Genomic DNA, 17,925 nt, shown 5'->3' on the forward strand with positions numbered 1-17,925 from the left:
GGGGGGGGGGGAGGGGGAGGGCAGGCGGTGGGGAATATCAAATCCCCGGTGCTGCAATACGTAAGGCTACCAAAAAGGACTGGCAGGTTTGCTAACGCTGTTGGCTGTACCCAAGCGTGCGGAGGAACGCGTCTTTACGATCTCTCGACCGTTACACCCGAGAACCAAAGATCAGCCATACGTCGACTATTGGAAGATGTGCTGCGCTTGGGTCCTTGCAAGGAAATCGACTTAACTCCTTTTTTTTTTCCAGAGAGAGTGAAAAGTCTCCTTGCGGATGACTTCTGCTGCCAAGCACGTCATCTCTGAAGATCCATTCTGATGGGAAGTTCGTAAAAGGCAACTCCTTTGAATGAAAAAGATTTCCATTCTGGAAAATCTCTTTCCAACCGAAGTCAAAATTACGCGCTGCAGGTTAGGAAAAAGGACATTAGAGAATCAGTAACTCACCGAAAACACATCAGGACTCTCTGTCGCTAGTTACGAGGCTGCTACCGCTTCTCGGGAAAGCCTGGAAAACACACCGAAGCGACGCCGATTTGTCCCGTGTTGTCCACGCCTCTTCTTTGACCTTGATTGCTTTTAGCACAGATGCTAGTATCTCAGTAAGGTTTTCGAGTGCTCCTGTAAGGTATTTTAAACACTGACTGACTGAAAAAGCATAAAGCTTTTATCGTGAAAACAAAGCCTGTTTCTCCCGAACATCCGAACTCTTACAAACGGTTCCTTTCCTCTTCTAGTCCAACATTATTTTCACAGCACCCTTTAATAGCAAGCACACAGAAACAGAAGACTCTGCTTTCAGGAAGAGAAAATAGACGAAGGAAAGCAAGCCTTGAATAGGCGTACCACGCTCCAGAACAGACCTTTATTTTTAGTATTTGTGTTAAAATATTTCATGTTAAAAAATCAGATAGAAGGAGAGCTGCCACATTCTTCGTGTTAACTGTAAAGTCCACACTACAAGCACCTTAGGAAAAATGCAGACACATATCACAGGCATACCTTGTTCTTGCAGACCACTATGGATCCTTTCCATCCGTCTCGTACTTTCACGGCAGTTGACATTCTGCTGAGAGGAAAGGCAAAAAAAAAAAAAAAAAACAAACCACGTTTAGCACAAAGCTTCCTTTTCTGTGAAGACTACAACTGAATGGAGGAGAAAGTATTTTGCATCATCTTTGGTGCAGTTGTTGAGACAGGCCACTAGAGCTTATGCATGTTTTAGACCACCGTGCCTTTTTTTTTGGCTCATCGGCAGCTTTAGTTTCGCTAGAACTCACTTGCCTAGAGACGCGCAGGTGACAGGCACAGACACCTACGTACGTTTTCTCAAGCCTAAGTAGAGCCGCGATTTCCTCACCCTATACGTCCCAAGTTGAGTATTTTTGTTAAAGAGTACGGCAACCCGTCTGTCCTCGCGAACTCGCTGCAAAAGAGGAATCCTTTTTTCCAGGACGTTTCTCCAGACGGTCAAGATCTTTGAAAACTGCAGTTGTGCCACCAAACCTGCTCAGGGTCCCTCCCAACCTTTGACCATCGTTAGATTTAACAGGCACACGCTCTATTCCGTCTTCCAACAGCAAAAATACATAACGCCCCCAGACCCCTAGCGCAACCCTACGGACGTCCACACGCACCTCGCTGTTTTGATGAGGAGCCACTGAGCACCCCTGCGAGCACAGCGGGATCATGCGCAAGACCAGTGTCCTGGTTTCGGCTGGGATAGAGTTAATTCTCTTCCTGGTAACTGGTATAGCGCTGTGTTTTAGATTTAGGACGAGAAAAACGTGGATAACACGCTGATGTTTTAGTTGTGGCTAAGTAGCGCTTACGCTAGTCGGGGACTTTTCAGCTTCTCATGCCCTGCCAGCGAGAAGCTGGGAGGGACCTTAGCCAGGACAGATGACCCAAACCGGCCAAAGGGACAGTCCATACCATATGACGTCACGCTCAGTACATAAGCTGGGGGAGTTGGCCGGGCGGCGGCGACTGCCGCTCGGGGACCGGCTGGGCATCAGTCGGCGGGCGGTGAGCAATCGCATTGTGCGTCGCTTATTTTGTGTATTCTTTTATCGTTACGATTGTTTCCCCTTCCTGTTCTGTCCCATTAAACTGTCTTTACCTCATCCCACGAACTTCACTTTTTTTTCCCGATTCTCTCCCCCACCCCACTTTGGGGGCAGGGGGAGCGAGCGAGCGAGCAGCTGCGTGGTGTTTAGCTGCCTGCCGGGTTAAACCACAACAACCAGCTTCACCTACGCCGATTTCCGCGAATGCAGCTTCTGAAGCTTTAAACTGAAAACCGTATCTTGACACTTTGCCGCGGCAGAAACGATCCGTAACTAGAACTCTACAAAAACGCAGTAACGCAAATTGCAAACCCACAGCAGCGACAGCTTCAGAAATATTTCTACCGGGAACAAGGGAGAAAAACAATACAGTTTCATCTCACGCACAGGAAAGCAGCAGGCAGAGAAAAGGGTCGGCATTCGTAGCCCTTGCAGAACGCAGGCATTCTCCTTCCATTCCTAAACCCGCCTCTTAGGTCGAAACATCACAACACTACTACGGCAATATCGAGAGCAGGGAACAGCAGCCCTGCCGCTGGATGTGCTACTGACTCATGCTATTTACGTAGCAGGACACCTAGACAGAGGGGCACGTTTTTCCACACACAACCCTGAACTTCCTGAAAATTTATGTTTACCAAAACGAGCCATTTGGAACACATTGCCAAACAATGTTTGGCAATAAAACTTTGATGTGTTTGACACACACAAATTTGGGGTAACTCGCTACTTGCTTCCTGCTGTTGTTGTTCTTCCTTCAGAAATTCTACTTGTAGCCAAGTTATTCGCTACCGGTTCAAGCATTTACCTTCCAGGTATTACCAGCACATTTACACAGGCGAGGAACTAAATCGCTCTTCTAAAACTACCCGAGTGAAAATTACAGCCACGAAAGAGGAGTGACAGAGAAGAAAAGGAGAGGTCAGGCAGCAAGAGAGCTCTGCAGGCTGCCACCAGTCAACATCGCACTCTTTAAAAAAAAAAAAAAAAACAAAAAAAAAACAACAAACCAAAAAATAACACAAACACAAAAAGCCCACAAAAACCAACAACAAAACAAAACCTTGACGTTGTACCTTTTTTTTCTTTTGGAGCTCGTCCCTGTCTCAGCAGATTGTCTCGTCAGAGCATGAAATGCAGATGATCTGTATCCCGATGACATCTGCACGCGATGAACACGTGTTCAGAAATAGTCCAGATCTGTAAGACCGGTGTCATTTGTGTGGTTTTAATAATCATAACTCCGTTTTATTGACCGATGCATTTGCGAGGAAACTAAGTAACTTTTAAACGTAGCCTCTCCTTGGGGAGAAAAATGCGTTAGGGAGTGAAAAAAATGATGATTCAGAGCTCCCAACCACGACGGAGCAGCGGGGAAATTAACAAAAGTGAAGGCCAACAGCAGCAACACGAAGCGACATTTGGCTTTAATTCTGATCACGTACTTAAGCGGCTCTCCAGGTCTATACCTCGATCCTATGAATGACTAGCCCTTTTTTGGAAGGACCAACTCTTTTCCTTAAAAGTCCTAGACTGAAGACTCCACTGAACAGAACGTGGATTGAGCCACAGGACAACGTGCCATCAACACTCTCAGGAAAAAAAAATCAAGTAAAAATCAAGTTTAAATATCAGTTTCCATCGTGTCTCATTCATTCCGTTTCTAGTGACACCTGGGTGCTCCAAAATTCACTATCCTGACACCACGTAGTACTACAAATTGAGTTACGCGTGTAAAAATAAAAGGCTATTTCCAACCTGCCCATAAAATCAGTATGAACAAACAGAAGAGAAACACTTGAACTTAAAGGACACAGGCAGCTCTTAATTTTTCGTAGATGAAAGCTCATTCTTTTCCCTGAAAGGAAAACACTCGTAACTACCCGGGTTAGTTACGCTAACGAGGGTACGTAGGCACGCTCTGTTCACGGCAATTGTTCATCAGCTTTTCTGCACCGGCAGCAAATTTGCCTTTTCCCTGGGTTTGACGTGGAGCACCTGCAGCGTCCTTGAACGCACCAATGTTTCTCCCGGCTCCCCCGGCCCCACACGTGCCATCACCTGAGCAGCAAGCGGTATCAACCACGCAGGATTTTCTTCACGTGACGCAGAAGGTGACGCTGGGAAAAGAGGAGGCACAAAATGAACCTGTTTGTCACACCCAGCCAACGGCGAAAACCCAGGGAAGGATTCTGCCGTGCGGGGCCGGGCTGTGCACCCCGGCAGCTCCAGCCGGCCGGTTTCGCTCCCCTTTGCCGGGTACCGGGGAGACACCGCCGCCTCGTGCTGCCGCCTGCCCCCCGGGGAGAGCCGGGGGACCCCCACCTCACTTCAGCCCTCGGGAACGGGTCCGGGAGAGACCCTCCACGCAAAGAGAGCGGATCCACGCGTGGCGTGGATTTAATCCCCGAGGGAAGAGGCCGGGCTCCCCGCTGGCAGAAGGACAACTCGCCTCCCTGCCGCTCGGAGCGCCTTGCTGGGGACAGCCCTGCCTGCGCCTGGCTGCTCTTCAGCCGTGCTGGGAGTGCAGTCTGGCCGACGGATGCTCCGGCAAACAGACACTGCAGCGAATCGCAGCTCCCGCTCGTTACAGCTGCTGGTAATTTTGCCTCTGGCTAAGGCATGCCCCAGACAGCGGACACCTCGTCTCGTTCCAGCTCCTGCTTGCGACGGTTCTGGCTAATTGAAGCTCCAGCTCTGCAGCGTTGATTTCAGCTCCTTCTCCTTACAAGCTCCAGCTGTTTGCAACAGCCTGGGCTTTTGACAAGGTCGTAAACCAACCGCTGTCAAAACTCGACTATTAGGATAAAATATCATAGTTGGACATTGTATAAACATTAATCAGTTTGTAGGACTAATCAGTTAATAACTATTCGAAGCAGTCGACAAGCAAGAGCTGGACTCGAAGAGGGCGTGCGGGGTCTGAAAAGCAGAGACCACCTCTTCCCCCCAGAGACCACCGCACACGTTGAGTTGGGCCTGGTGCATGCCGGCCTCCCGCACTTCGGGGTCCGGCAGGACCAGAGCCCCTCCCCCTGGGGAGGGTCCACGCACCCTGCCCACCCCCTGCAGCCCCCAATGCCCTCCCACCCCCCCGCACAAACGGCCAAACCGGCTTCTGCTTTGGGCCCCCAAACCAGCTCACTTGGCACCCATTTCTGAGCCCAAAAACCCAGCTGCTGCGCCTGTTCTCAAGGCCCAAAGATGCCCCCGGGGAGGGCAAGCGCTTGTGTGATGCTTCGGGCAGAAACGGGGCTTTGAAAGGTCTGATCCCGGTGCCGGGGGAGCAGAGGCGAGCTGGCTGGGACCAGCTGTTGCTCCTGGAACAACCCCAAGTCCCTGCTCCGAGGTCTTCCCCTTGGGGCCCTAGGGTGGACCTGTCCCTCCCCTTCAAATGCTCCAGCAGTTTCGGGGGCAGAAGGCCGTTTCTAAGCCCTCTCTCCAGCAGCTCCTCCCTCGACTCGGCCAGTGAAGCCCCCAGACTCGAGCACCTCGCTGAGGCGGGCGGCCTCCATTGCCTACAGGCTGCCCGTCTGCCTGCAGGGAGGGCTGGGGGGTCCCCGGCCCCACGGGGCGACAGTGGGGACTCGCAGGGAGGGTCTGTTTGCACACAGCGCCCCCCCCGCCCCGGCCCCACTGCGCGGCCCCCCTAGGGCACACAGCGCCCCCCCCGGCCCCACTGCGCGGCCCCCCTAGGGCACACAGCCCCCCCCCCCCCCCCCCAGCCCCACTCCCCAGATGCTCACAGCCCCTCCTCCGCCTGGAGCCCCCCCAGCCCCCGTCCCCGGAGCCTGCAGGACAGCCCCCCCCCCGCCACAGCCCCACTCCTCGGCTCCCCGGGCCCGCGGCCCCTCACACTCACGCTGCGCCGCCGCCTCGGTGCAGAGCCCGCCGCGCGCCCCGTTGAAATACCCTCCGCAGCCAATCAGCGCGCGGCTCCACCGCACGGCCCGCGCGGGGCACGCCGGGAGTTGTAGTCCCCGCCCCGGGAGTGCGCATGCGCACGGCGCCTCGTGCAGCCCGGCTGCCTCTACATCGACACCCGTACAATGGAGGTGATCGTGCACCGACCCTGGTGCAACCCTTGTGCCCCCCATGCTCGCAGCCCCTCCCCGGTGTTTGCAAGCGCCTCCCAGCCCCAGGACCCCCGGTGCTCACAGCACCCGACCACACCATTTTCCAGCCCCGTGGGAGCCCCAAGCTCCACTCTCAAGCCCCGCCAGGACCCACAGCCCCACTCCCCAGCTCCTTGGGGGACTGCAGCCCCCGCCCCCAGCCCCACTCCCCAGCCCCCCTAGGACACACAGCCCCACTCCTCAGCGCATCTAGGGCGCACAGCCCCGCCCAGCCCCCCTCCCCGGCCCCCTCCGGGACGCACAGCCCCCCCCAGCCCCCCTCCCCGGCCCCCTCCGGGGCGCACAGGCCCCCCCAGCCCCCCTCCCCGGCCCCCTCCGGGACGCACAGCCCCCCCCAGCCCCCCTCCCCGGCCCCCTCCGGGACGCACAGCCTCCCCCAGCCCCCCTCCCCGGTCCCCCCGAGACGCACAGCCCCCCTCCTCAGTCCCCCAGGGGGTCCGCAGCCTCCCGCCAGCCCGCCGTGCCCGCGGCACCTCAGACTACTGCCGCCGCCGCCTGGGTGCAGACCCCGCCGCGCGCCCCGTTGAAATATCCTCCGCAGCCAATCAGCGCGCGGCTCCTCCGGGCCGCCCGCGGGGGGCACGCCGGGAGTTGTAGTCCCCGCCCCGGAAGTGCGCATGCGCACGGCGCCTTGTGCAGTGCGGGTGCCTGCGCAGGGACCCCCGTGCAACGGTGGGGATTGTGTTGTCCGAAAAGCGGATTCGTGCCCGGCGTGCAAGTAACCAATTCCACACGCTCAGGAGAGATATTGTTTTATTCAGGCCTGGGTGCTCGGTGGACTTGCCACAAATCAAGCACACACGGTCTAATCACCTTTCTGTTTATATCCATGCTTCTCATACATATTTTAAGTTTCCTTGTTACATATGCGTTACATTTCCGAGAACTAATTATAATATTGCATCATCTTAAACACATGCGCACTAAAGCCTTTAGGGTCTTCTTGGGGGTCTTGGGTGGTCTCTGGTGGTCGGCAGGGCAGTGAACTCTTCATGAACTTATTTCCTCTTTACCTTATAGGGTCGCAATTTGTCCCTGAGCCATGCTTGGACCACGTCTGTTTATAGTTTCCATAGCTAAAATTAATTCTCACTACTTCTAAAACACACACCTGTTAGTTACCTAACTTCTAAGCAACAAGTCTTCATTGTTTAAAATTACAGAAGCGAGCAATACAGTTTAGTTTGTTGTGGATTCTATCTATCACCATAGTGTTCTTAAATTAAAACATATACATCTTGATCTCCTCCAATCAAACACCCACTCACTAGCTTCATCATTCTGGTTTCTTATTAACTGGTCTTTTAACCCAGTTCTGGGTGAGGGCTATACACAGGATGATAACACTTTGAAGATTAATATTGATTAAGATTAACATTAACAATTCCCCCCTTTGAGACTTATGATGTTAAACATCATGAGCCTCATAATACTTATTTTCTACAAAAAGATACAAATTGAATCATACAACATGTAATCATAACTAAAATAACGATCAGTACCACAAACAAAAATAATTGTCTAAGCCAATTTAAATTTGGAAGCCACGAGAACAACCAAGAAAATCTAATCCTTCCAGTTCTTTAAACCCATATGCCAAATCTTTTAATTGTTGGATTTTCTTCTCCACTAACTGTGAATTATCACTTAAATTAAAACAACACATTCCTTTAAATTCTTCACAGCCATGATTGTGTCTTAAAAGTAAATAGTCAATTGCAGCCCTGTTTTCAAGTGTGGCTTCTCTTACTTGTGTCATTTCCATACCAATAGTCGAAAGTGCTTGGGAGGTATAATTTATATCTTTTCTTACCAAACAAGAACTATACATCTCTCCCACAGAATTTTCGGCTGCAATACAAAAGGAAGACATGTCGGTTACTTCTCGGGCTAAAAGTTCCCAGATATTTCGATTTCTATAACAAAAATTGAGAATCAATCTGACTGATCGTTATTATTAACAACAACACATTTTACATCTTCCTTCTCTCTCTAATTTAATTCTGTTCAAAATCAAATTGTTACACTAATTTAGCAGCATCTCCAGTATCTCATTGAACACGCCGCAAAGTTAACTTCAATGGTTCCTTACATACAGATGTCCACAGTCCAGGTGGAATTTTTTTAATCCTCGTATAATGAATCCAAGAATCTATTCCTTCTAGTTTCACAGCAGTGTTTGTTATTAACAGCACCTGGAAAGGTCCTTTCTACTTTTCTCCAAGAGGGTCGTCCTTCCACGTTCGCAAATAAACTTGATCCCCTGGATTAAATGAGTGTACTGGAAATTCAAGAGGTAAAGGTGTCTTCAAAAGGACATACTTATGGAAAGAATTCAACACCTTACTCAAAGATAAAAGATATTCAGTTAATACTTTTTCTCCTATTACATGCATTTGTTCTGATCCTCCTGTCAAATTAACACTATCAGGTTTTCCATATAAAATTTCAAATGGACTCACTTTTTCTTTAGCTCTAGGGGTCACCCTAATTCTCAACAAGGCAAGTGGTAAGGCTTCGATCCACTTCAATTGAGCTTCCTGACATATTTTAGAAATTTGTCTTTTCAATGTTTGATTCATCTTTTCCACCTGCCCACTAGATTGAGGTCTCCAAGGGGTATGGAGATCCCACTTAATCCCTAATGTTTCACTCATGTTTTTAACAACCTCTGCTACAAAATGTGGACCTCTGTCTGAGGATATTCCTAAAGGGACTCCAAACCTTGGAATTATTTCTTTCAACAAATGTTTTACAACCTCTTTTGCCTTGTTGGTTCGACACGGGAAAGCTTCCGGCCATCCAGAGAAGATATCTACCAATATCAATAGATATCGGTATTGGTTACATCGCGGTAACTCTGAAAAATCTATTTGCCAATACTCACCGGAAGTTATGCCTCTTTTTACCTCTCCAGGAGGCGGTCGGATTTGTATTTTCGGACAAATCTCACATTTATTACTCACACTTTTAGCAATCAATAACATTTTGGTTCCTATCGCATATCGTCTTACTGATTCCACCATTGCCTCTGTTCCCAATATGTGTTTCAGCATGGGTTTTGACCATTAATTTCTTCATAATTTCAGGGGTCACTATACATTGTCCATGTGAAGTTATCCACCATCCTTGATCATTCTTCTTACAATGTAATAACATAGCTAATTTATTTTCTTTCTCATTATAATTTGGGGATTCCACCTGAATTTCTTTTGATGGAATTAAAACATAAATCATAGTATTTAATGCTACACGTTTAGCAGCCTTATCTGCTTTTCGATTTCCTTGTATTACTTTTGAGTCCCCTTTTTGATGAGCTTTACAATGAATCACCGCAACTTCTTTAGGTTTCTGTACTGCTTCCAACAAATTCAAAATCTCTGTTCCATATTTTATAGGGGTACCGCTAGCAGATAAAAGTCCTCGCTCCTTCCATATTGCTCCATGAGCATGCACAACTCCAAAAGCATATTTAGAATCTGTATAGATGTTAACTCTTTTACCTTTAGCCAAATTTAAGGCTTTTGTGAGGGCTATAATTTCTGCTTTCTGGGCGGATGTATTTGGAGGTAATGCTTTTACTTCTCGATCTTCAGTTAAAGTTACCACGGCATAACCAGCCCTCCTTTCTCCTTTTACAACAAAGCTGCTTCCATCAGTAAATAATTCTTCATCCGGAGTTTGGAGAGGGACATCTTTCAGATCTGGCCTGCTGGCATACACCTGTTCGATAACTTGTAAACAATCATGGTTAAGATCACGCTCTTTTTCACTTGGCATTAAAGAGGCAGGATTTTCTTCAGGGCCTTTGGTTGCCTCATACAATGGTTCTGCCATCAAACCATAATTTGGAATCCAAAGGCGACACCATCCAGCCATTCCTAGAAATCCTCTCAACTCTCTTTTGGATTGAGGGGGTGCCATCCTGCAAATGGCTTCTTTTCTACCATTTCCCAATCTTCGCTGTCCTTGGGAAATCTCAAACCCCAAATAAATTACAGTTTGTTTTGCAATTTGTGCTTTCTTCTCTGACACCCTGTAGCCAGCCATTCCCAAAAAATTTAGGAGGCTAACAGTCTTTTCTTTGCAGATCTCAGTAGTATCTGCTCCCAATAGGATGTCATCAACACACTGAAGGAGGGTGATTTGATCTTCCTTACCGGACCACTGTTCCAGTTCCTTATTCAGAGCTGCTCCAAAGATGGTTGGGCTATTTTTAAACCCTTGTGGCAGCACGGTCCAGCAGAGCTGAGTCCTCCTCCCAGTCGAAGGATCTTTCCATTCAAAAGCAAAAATCTTTTGGCTGTTTTCTTCCAGAGGTATACAAAAGAAAGCATCTTTCAAATCTATAACAGAGAAATATGCATTTGATTCATTGATAGTTGTTAACAGCGTATATGGATTAGGGACTATTGGGTGAATGTCCACCACTAACTGGTTTATCGCTCTTAAATCTTGAACCAGCCTCTATCCTTGGTTATGTGGCTTTTCCACTGGAAGGACAGGAGTATTATAATCAGATTGACATTCTCTTAAAAGTCCGTATTTAAGAAAATTATTTATTATTGGTTCCAAACCTTTTCTGGCTTCTATACTAATAGGATATTGTTTCTTTCTTACCGGTCGAGCTCCTGTTTTCAATTCAACTTTTACCGGTTCCACATTTTTCGCTCTTCCTGGTTTCTCTGTTGCCCAAACAAAAGGGTAAACTGCATCTTTAATCTCTTCTGGAATTTCTTCAGATTCATCTGTGTTTGTCTGTAATAAATAAACTTGGGCTTGCCAGGCATTAGCTTCAGGAAAATGAACTTGGATCTTTCCTTTTTTAAAGTTAATTTGTGCTCCCAATTTATTCAATAAATCCCGTCCTAAGAGAGGCATGGTGCATTCCGGTATATATAAAAATTCATGCATCAGTGTTTTTCCTCCAATTTTACATTTTAAAGGTTTCAAAAAAGGCCTTATCTCCTTCTTTCCCGTGACCCCAACAATAGATACATTAAATTTATTCATTGGTCCTTTACATGTATTTATAACAGAATATTTTGCTCCAGTATCTACTAAAAAATCGACTACTTCATCTCCCAGCTTTACTGGAACCAGGGGCTCAGCTGGGAAAATATCATTTTCTACCCCCGGTCCCCATCATTCAGAGTCTCCTCCCATCATAAGTAAATCAGCTTCAGGTGGTATCTGCTGTGACTGAGTCATGACTGCTCCTTTGTTCTCTGGACACTCACTCTTCCAGTGTCCCTGTTTCTTGCATACAGCACATTGATTAAATCCTAATGGGGTATATTGTTTAAACATATCTCTACCTCCTCCGCCTTTTCCTCTCAAATACCCTCTACCTCTACCTCTCAAATATCTTCTACCTCTTCCTCCAGCTGATCCTTGGGCATTTACAAAAGCAGCTGCTAAAATAGCAGCTTTTTGTTTCCTGTCTTTTATTTTTTCTTTTTCCTGATTTTTCTCTTCCTCCTCTTCCCTATTGTTATACACCTTATAAGCAATTTCAATTAACTGTGATATAGTAATTCCTGTAATCCCATCCACTTTTTGCAATTTCTTTCGAATATCTGGAGCAGCTTGCCCTACAAACAAAGTAGTAAATATTGCTCTATTCTCATCAGTCTCAGGATCTAAGTCTGTCCATTTCCTAGCTGCCTCACATAATCGTTCATAAAAGGTGGATGGGTCCTCTGTTTTTCCCTGAATTATTTGAGTCAATTTCGCCAAATTCTTTGGGCGGGATATTCCATTCTTTCCTCCATACAAAATTAATTGTTGATACTGTTTAATCATCAATTTCCCATCATTACTATTAGGATTACAATTTGGGTCTTGAGTTAGCATAAAATGAGCAGGATCTTCTTTTGCATTTATTCTCTCATTTTCTATATTTGCTTTTTCTAATATTACCCTCTTTTCTTCAGGAGTAAACAAATTATTCAAAAGAATTTTAATACCTTGCCAATTTGGATTATGATTTTCAATAATTGTTTGAAAAGGTCTATACTCCTTTTCAGAATTCTTTCGACATGATCCTGCTAATTCTTTCCAATTCATTAAATCAGAAGTTGTAAATGGTACTTTCACAAATACTGGCTCCCCCCTTGGGCCCACTGCCTGGCGAAGGGGTGCTAACCCTTGCTGGGTTCTAGTCCTGCCAGCTATCGGACTAAAAGTATTGCTTCCTCTTGCTTCGGTTTCAGAAGTTTCATTTTTACTTGGTGGTACTAACATTTGTGTATCTTCCTCTTCTTCTCCTAGTTTTAAACATCATTTTCCTATGCTACAAGCAGAACAACAATGCACTTTTGGTTCCTTATTTTCCATCATCATCATCATCACATTAAAATCTAAATCTAAAAGTTTATATTTTTTCCAAATTTCATGATCATTTCTCAAAGAAAAAAAAAACAAATTACATAAGGTACCTCATAACATTAATTGTAAAATAGTATTATATTGCAAGGTTCCCAATTCTGGCCATTTTTCCTCATCTTCTAATTTATACATTGGCCACCATTTAGTACAATATTCAATTAATTTATCCTTTCTCAAAGGATTACCCCCAAATTTTCCCCAATGTTTAATGATGCATCCTAAGGGGGAACAAGGTGTTACTTTTGATGGTTGAGCTCCCATATCTTTACCAAAAAAAGAACGTTCTTTACCACAACTTCATATACTCCAGTCGTCACTGTCAAACGCATATGAATATACCGGTTTACCCCTGGCGCCTACAACTTCATATACTCCAGTCGTCACTGTCAAACGCATATGAATATACCTCTTTACCTGTGGCCACAATTCCTTACCAAATGCATGCACAGTTTTATACTCCAGAACAATATCTCATTTACCTTAGCGTTGCACCGTTGAGTCACTCACCTGCTCTGGTCGGGGAGAATACTCACGGAGTCCCCGATCAAAAGGTCGGTGCGCGCTGGAGTCCGGAGAGCAGGGTCTCCCCACCGAGAGCCGGCGAGTCGATCCGGGCAAGGCTTCACAGCAGTCCCATCTGGGTCGCCAAAAACTGTTGTCCAAAAAGCGGATTCGTGCCCGGCGTGCAAGTAACCAATTCCACACGCTCAGGAGAGATATTGTTTTATTCAGGCCTGGGTGCTCGGTGGACTTGCCACAAATCAAGCACACACGGTCTAATCACCTTTCTGTTTATATCCATGCTTCTCATACATATTTTAGTTTCCTTGTTACATATGCGTTACATTTCCGAGAACTAATTATAATATTGCATCATCTTAAACACATGCGCACTAAAGCCTTTAGGGTCTTCTTGGGGGTCTTGGGTGGTCTCTGGTGGTCGGCAGGGCAGTGAACTCTTCATGAACTTATTTCCTCTTTACCTTATAGGGTCGCAATTTGTCCCTGAGCCATGCTTGGACCACGTCTGTTTATAGTTTCCATAGCTAAAATTAATTATCACTACTTCTAAAACACACACCTGTTAGTTACCTAACTTCTAAGCAACAAGTCTTCATTGTTTAAAATTACAGAAGCGAGCAATATAGAATCCACAACAAACTAAACTATCTATCACCATAGTGTTCTTAAATTAAAACATATACATCTTGATCTCCTCCAATCAAACACCCACTCACTAGCTTCATCATTCTGGTTTCTTATTAACTGGTCTTTTAACCCAGTTCTGGGTGAGGGCTATACACAGGATGATAACACTTTGAAGATTAATATTGATTAAGATTAACATTAACAATTGTGCAGGGACCTTTGCGCAGCGGGGGGTCGGTGTGTGGAGACCCCCATGCAATGGGGGGGGGGCAGTGCAGGAAGACCCTTATGCAATTGGTTGGTGTGCAGGGGACCCTCGTGCAATGGCGGGCAGGTGCACGGGGACCCTTGTGCGATGGTGGGGATCGTGCAGGACCCTCGTGTGACAGTGGTGGTTATTTTTCTCGGCAGTACCCTTGGGTTCGGGAGCAAAACAGCCGGTGCCTGAAACCACTGGGGTGTTTTGACTGCTGCTGAGCAGCCTCGAGGCCGCCTCCGGTTCCCACATGGCTCCCATGGTGTGCGCGGACCCTCCTGCAACGGGTGCAGGTGTGCAAGGAGGGTGATCCGGGGTAGGGGTCCCTCTCTGGAGGCACCCAGCTCGAGCTGGCACCTAAGAACTAATCAAGGAGTAATGAGGAACCTTCTCTTGCACCTGACGTTAACCAGCGGGATCCCAGGGTCAGACCCTGTTACGGTGATTGGACCCTGGGGAGGTGGCAGAGGGTGCCCTGGACAGGTTGGGGGGGTTCCCTGGGGAGGAGGGGAGCCCCCACCCCCCTGACTGTGGGCACTCCCCCCAAGGAGCAGAGCATGGTGCAAGACTTTAGGGAGGATGAGGGCTAGCAGGTCCCCGACATGGCAGTGCCGGCTCTTCCCAGTGTCTCCCCAGTGCTGGAGGGGGGGTGTGTGTGTGTGTCTCATGACCATGGGGGTGGGGGTGGGGGGGCGGCCTCAGGATGGGGGGGGGGGCATCCTGGGGTCCGGGAGGGACCCTGGGAGTGGGGTAGGTAGGGGGACATTGGGGGACAGAGGTGTTTCTCGGGAGATTGAGGACACCATGTGGGGAGTTGAGACTGGGAGGGATGACCCTGGGGAGGTGGGGGGCACCGCGGGGAGAAGGGATCCCACCCCCGACACCTGCAGCCACCCCCAGGGGCAGCTGGGACCCCGACCCACTGGGGGACCAGGATGGGAACGATGGGGACTCACTCATGGATACTGCACAGGTAATAAAATAGTTCATGCTGCACCCTGTTGTAGGGTCTCTGGGGTGCCCTGGGCCCTGGGCGCCGAGTCCCCATGACAGCCAGCCCTTCCCGGGGGTCCCCAGGCTGCCGGGCTCCTCTGGCCCCAGCCGGCGGGAGCTGTGTCCTCCCAGCCGCTGGCCACGCAATGGCAGCACCGACCCACGGCCACGCGGAGACAGGGCTGGGGACAGGGCCGGGGTTGCCTGCGCTCCACCTGGGTGGGTCTGCAGGGCTCGGGCAGGGGGGACCCGGCATCCTGCAGCTCCGCTCCCACCCTGGGGACCCCAAACACCCCCGGGGGTGCGTCGCTGTCCCTGTCGCTGGTGGCAACCGGCATGGGGGGAAGGTGACAGTGAGGGTCCCCGCCAGTGGCCCGGAGTTCGTCACCACTGGCGGGACAGGGGACAAGCAGGGCCAGCACCAAGGAGCGACGGCAGCACAGCCTACTCTCTGGGGGTCCCCACCCCCTGTCCCCAGGGGTCCCCTCTGTCCCCGTGTTTTATTGGGGGAACACAGAGCCCAACGACCAGCCGCAGGGACAGGGGACGGGGAGCTGCCCCAGGGATGGGGACAGCACCGGGACACGCCGATACTCTTGGGGGTGCTGGCATGCGGGGGGGGGGCACCCTAACCATTGCCGCCCGGGATGACGAATGCACCGGGATGAGGGAGGCACCGGGATGGGGACGGCGCATGGAGGGGCCAGAGCCGGCGCGCGAACGCCGGGCTGCAGGACCACGCTTCGGCTTCGGGGCGGCAGCAGCGAAGGCGGCGGCGGCGGCGGCGCTGCTGCGCACCTGAGCGGTGCCGGCGCTGCAGTACCGCGATTCGGCCACGGGGCGGCAGCAGCGAGCAGCGGCCGGGCGGCGCGTGCACGGGGGCGGCACCGGCGCTGCAGGTCCGCGCTTTGCAGGCCCAGCGCCCGCCGGCACCGCGCACGTGGGGCGGCAGCGGCGTTTCCTTACCGGAACGAACCAACGAACGCGGCGGCATCACCCCGCAGGCAGCACAGTACGGCATTGCCGTTACCGGCGGACGGCAGCGCGGAGAAAGGGGGCGCCACCGCGCATGCGCGGCTCAAGAGCTGCAGTACCGAATTCTGGTCGCTCGGTGGCAGCAGCGAGCAAAGGAGAGCGCGCCAATGCGCATGCGCGGCTGAAGAGCTGCAGTACCGAATTCTGGTCGCTCGGTGGCAGCAGCGAGCAAAGAAAGGCGCGCCACTGCGCATGCGCGGCTCAAGAGCTGCAGTACCCAGTTTTGGTCGCTCGGTGGCAGCAGCGAGCAAAGAAAAGCGCGCCACCGCGCATGCGCGGCTCAAGAGCTGCAGTACCCGATTTTGGTCGCTCGGTGGCAGCAGCGAGCAAAGGAGAGCGCGCCAATGCGCATGCGCGGCTGAAGAGCTGCAGTACCGAATTCTGGACGCTCGGTGTCAGCAGCGAGCAAAGAAAGGCGCGCCACTGCGCATGCGCGGCTCAAGAGCTGCAGTACCGAATTCTGGTCGCTCGGTGGCAGCAGCGAGCAAAGAAAAGCGCGCCACCGCGCATGCGCGGCTCAAGACCTGCAGTACCCGATTTTGGTCGCTCGGTGGCAGCAGCGAGCAAAGGAGAGCGCGCCACTGCGCATGCGCGGCTCAAGACCTGCAGTACCGAATTCTGGTCGCTCGGTGGCAGCAGCGAGCAAAGAAAGGCGCGCTACCGCGCATGCGCGGCTCAAGAGCTGCAGTACCCAGCTTTGGTCGCTCGGTGGCAGCAGCGAGCAAAGGAGAGCGCCCCACCGCGCATGCGCGGCTCAAGAGCTGCAGTACCCAATTCCGCTCGCCGGGTGCCACCGTCGCCTCACCGGCCCTTTCCCCTTCTCTCCGCCCAGTTCGTACCATCGACAGACGGTAACTGCTTACTGGCGGTACTGGGCTTAGATTTCCCTGCCCTTTTCCCACTCGCGGCCCGGGCACTAATCTTCATCGCCTCTGTACCAAAAAGCACCCGGTGGCTCCAGCATTTCAGTCCTTTCCCTTTGGCCGCTTTACAAGTCCCGTGGTTGTTTCTGCCCGTGCCCCTCAGCCCATTACCCGGGGAGGAGAAGCAGCACGGGGAACCTGTGGAACAGGTTTCTTTCTAACCCGGAGGAAGCACCAGGGATCGCTGTCTCGGTCTGCAGGTGGCATCGGGGTTGTGGGAGTGACAGCGGCGACTCAACAGATGCTGGAGAGAGATTTAAAAAAAATAAGGCCACACGGGTGACACCCTGAGAGCAGGGGAGGGGCAGCTATGTCCATCAGGAAACCGTGCTTCTGAGCAGACCCGGTGCCAGTGGCTGACCTGCAAACGAGCGATACGCTGGTGGTCCTGGGCCTTTGTTGCGGTGTTTGCACCTTTCCTCGCCTCTGTGCTATCAGCACTCTGCTCTCCTCATCCTGCACACACGCAGGGCTTGCCACTTGGAGGAGAGACGCTGCACGACATCACTTACCACCCTGCCCTCCAGCGTGCAAAGGAATTAGAAATGAAGCAGGGAAAGCCAAGAGGCCTGCTGGTGTATTAGGCGTCCTCAGCAGTTGACCGTAGAGCCCGGCAGGTTCCATCCTTGCTCTGTGCTTTTGTAGCTTGAACCCCCGATTGTTTTGCCATCGAGACTGCAAGGCGAGGAATACGCCTCTACTTGAACAAGCAAGACCCCTGCCAAATAGCTGAGCTGTGCGCAGTGATAGGTGGCTGCCTGTGACCGACACCTTTTTCTGCTAAAACCAGAGCACGCTTCCCTTGTGAAGAGCCATCGGCAGTACAGAACATACCTGAGCTCTCCTTGCACCGGCTGCCCAGAGAACGGCGTCTTAGTTCGACTGAAGCGTGCAGCAGCCTGTCGTCATCCCAGCCCCTCGCCCTCGAGCAAGCGGCTGCCTGTAGCAGCGGCAGAACCACTGCTGCGCAG

General features: G+C 50.6%; 1 long non-coding RNA gene across 1 annotated transcript; it reads right to left on the bottom strand.

Annotated features, from left to right (window-relative positions):
* LOC142077098 (uncharacterized) lies at window positions 1–4,113 on the bottom strand. The gene is made up of 4 exons (XR_012671549.1): window positions 3,149–4,113; window positions 1,006–1,069; window positions 451–624; window positions 1–346 (listed from the first exon to the last, which is right to left on the bottom strand). It is a non-coding gene; the product is annotated as an uncharacterized LOC142077098 (long non-coding RNA).
* Between the last annotated feature and the right edge of the window lie 13,812 nt (window positions 4,114–17,925).

The sequence above is a fragment of the Calonectris borealis genome, unplaced genomic scaffold (genome assembly GCF_964195595.1).
Source record: "Calonectris borealis unplaced genomic scaffold, bCalBor7.hap1.2 HAP1_SCAFFOLD_155, whole genome shotgun sequence".
NCBI lineage: Eukaryota > Metazoa > Chordata > Aves > Procellariiformes > Procellariidae > Calonectris > Calonectris borealis.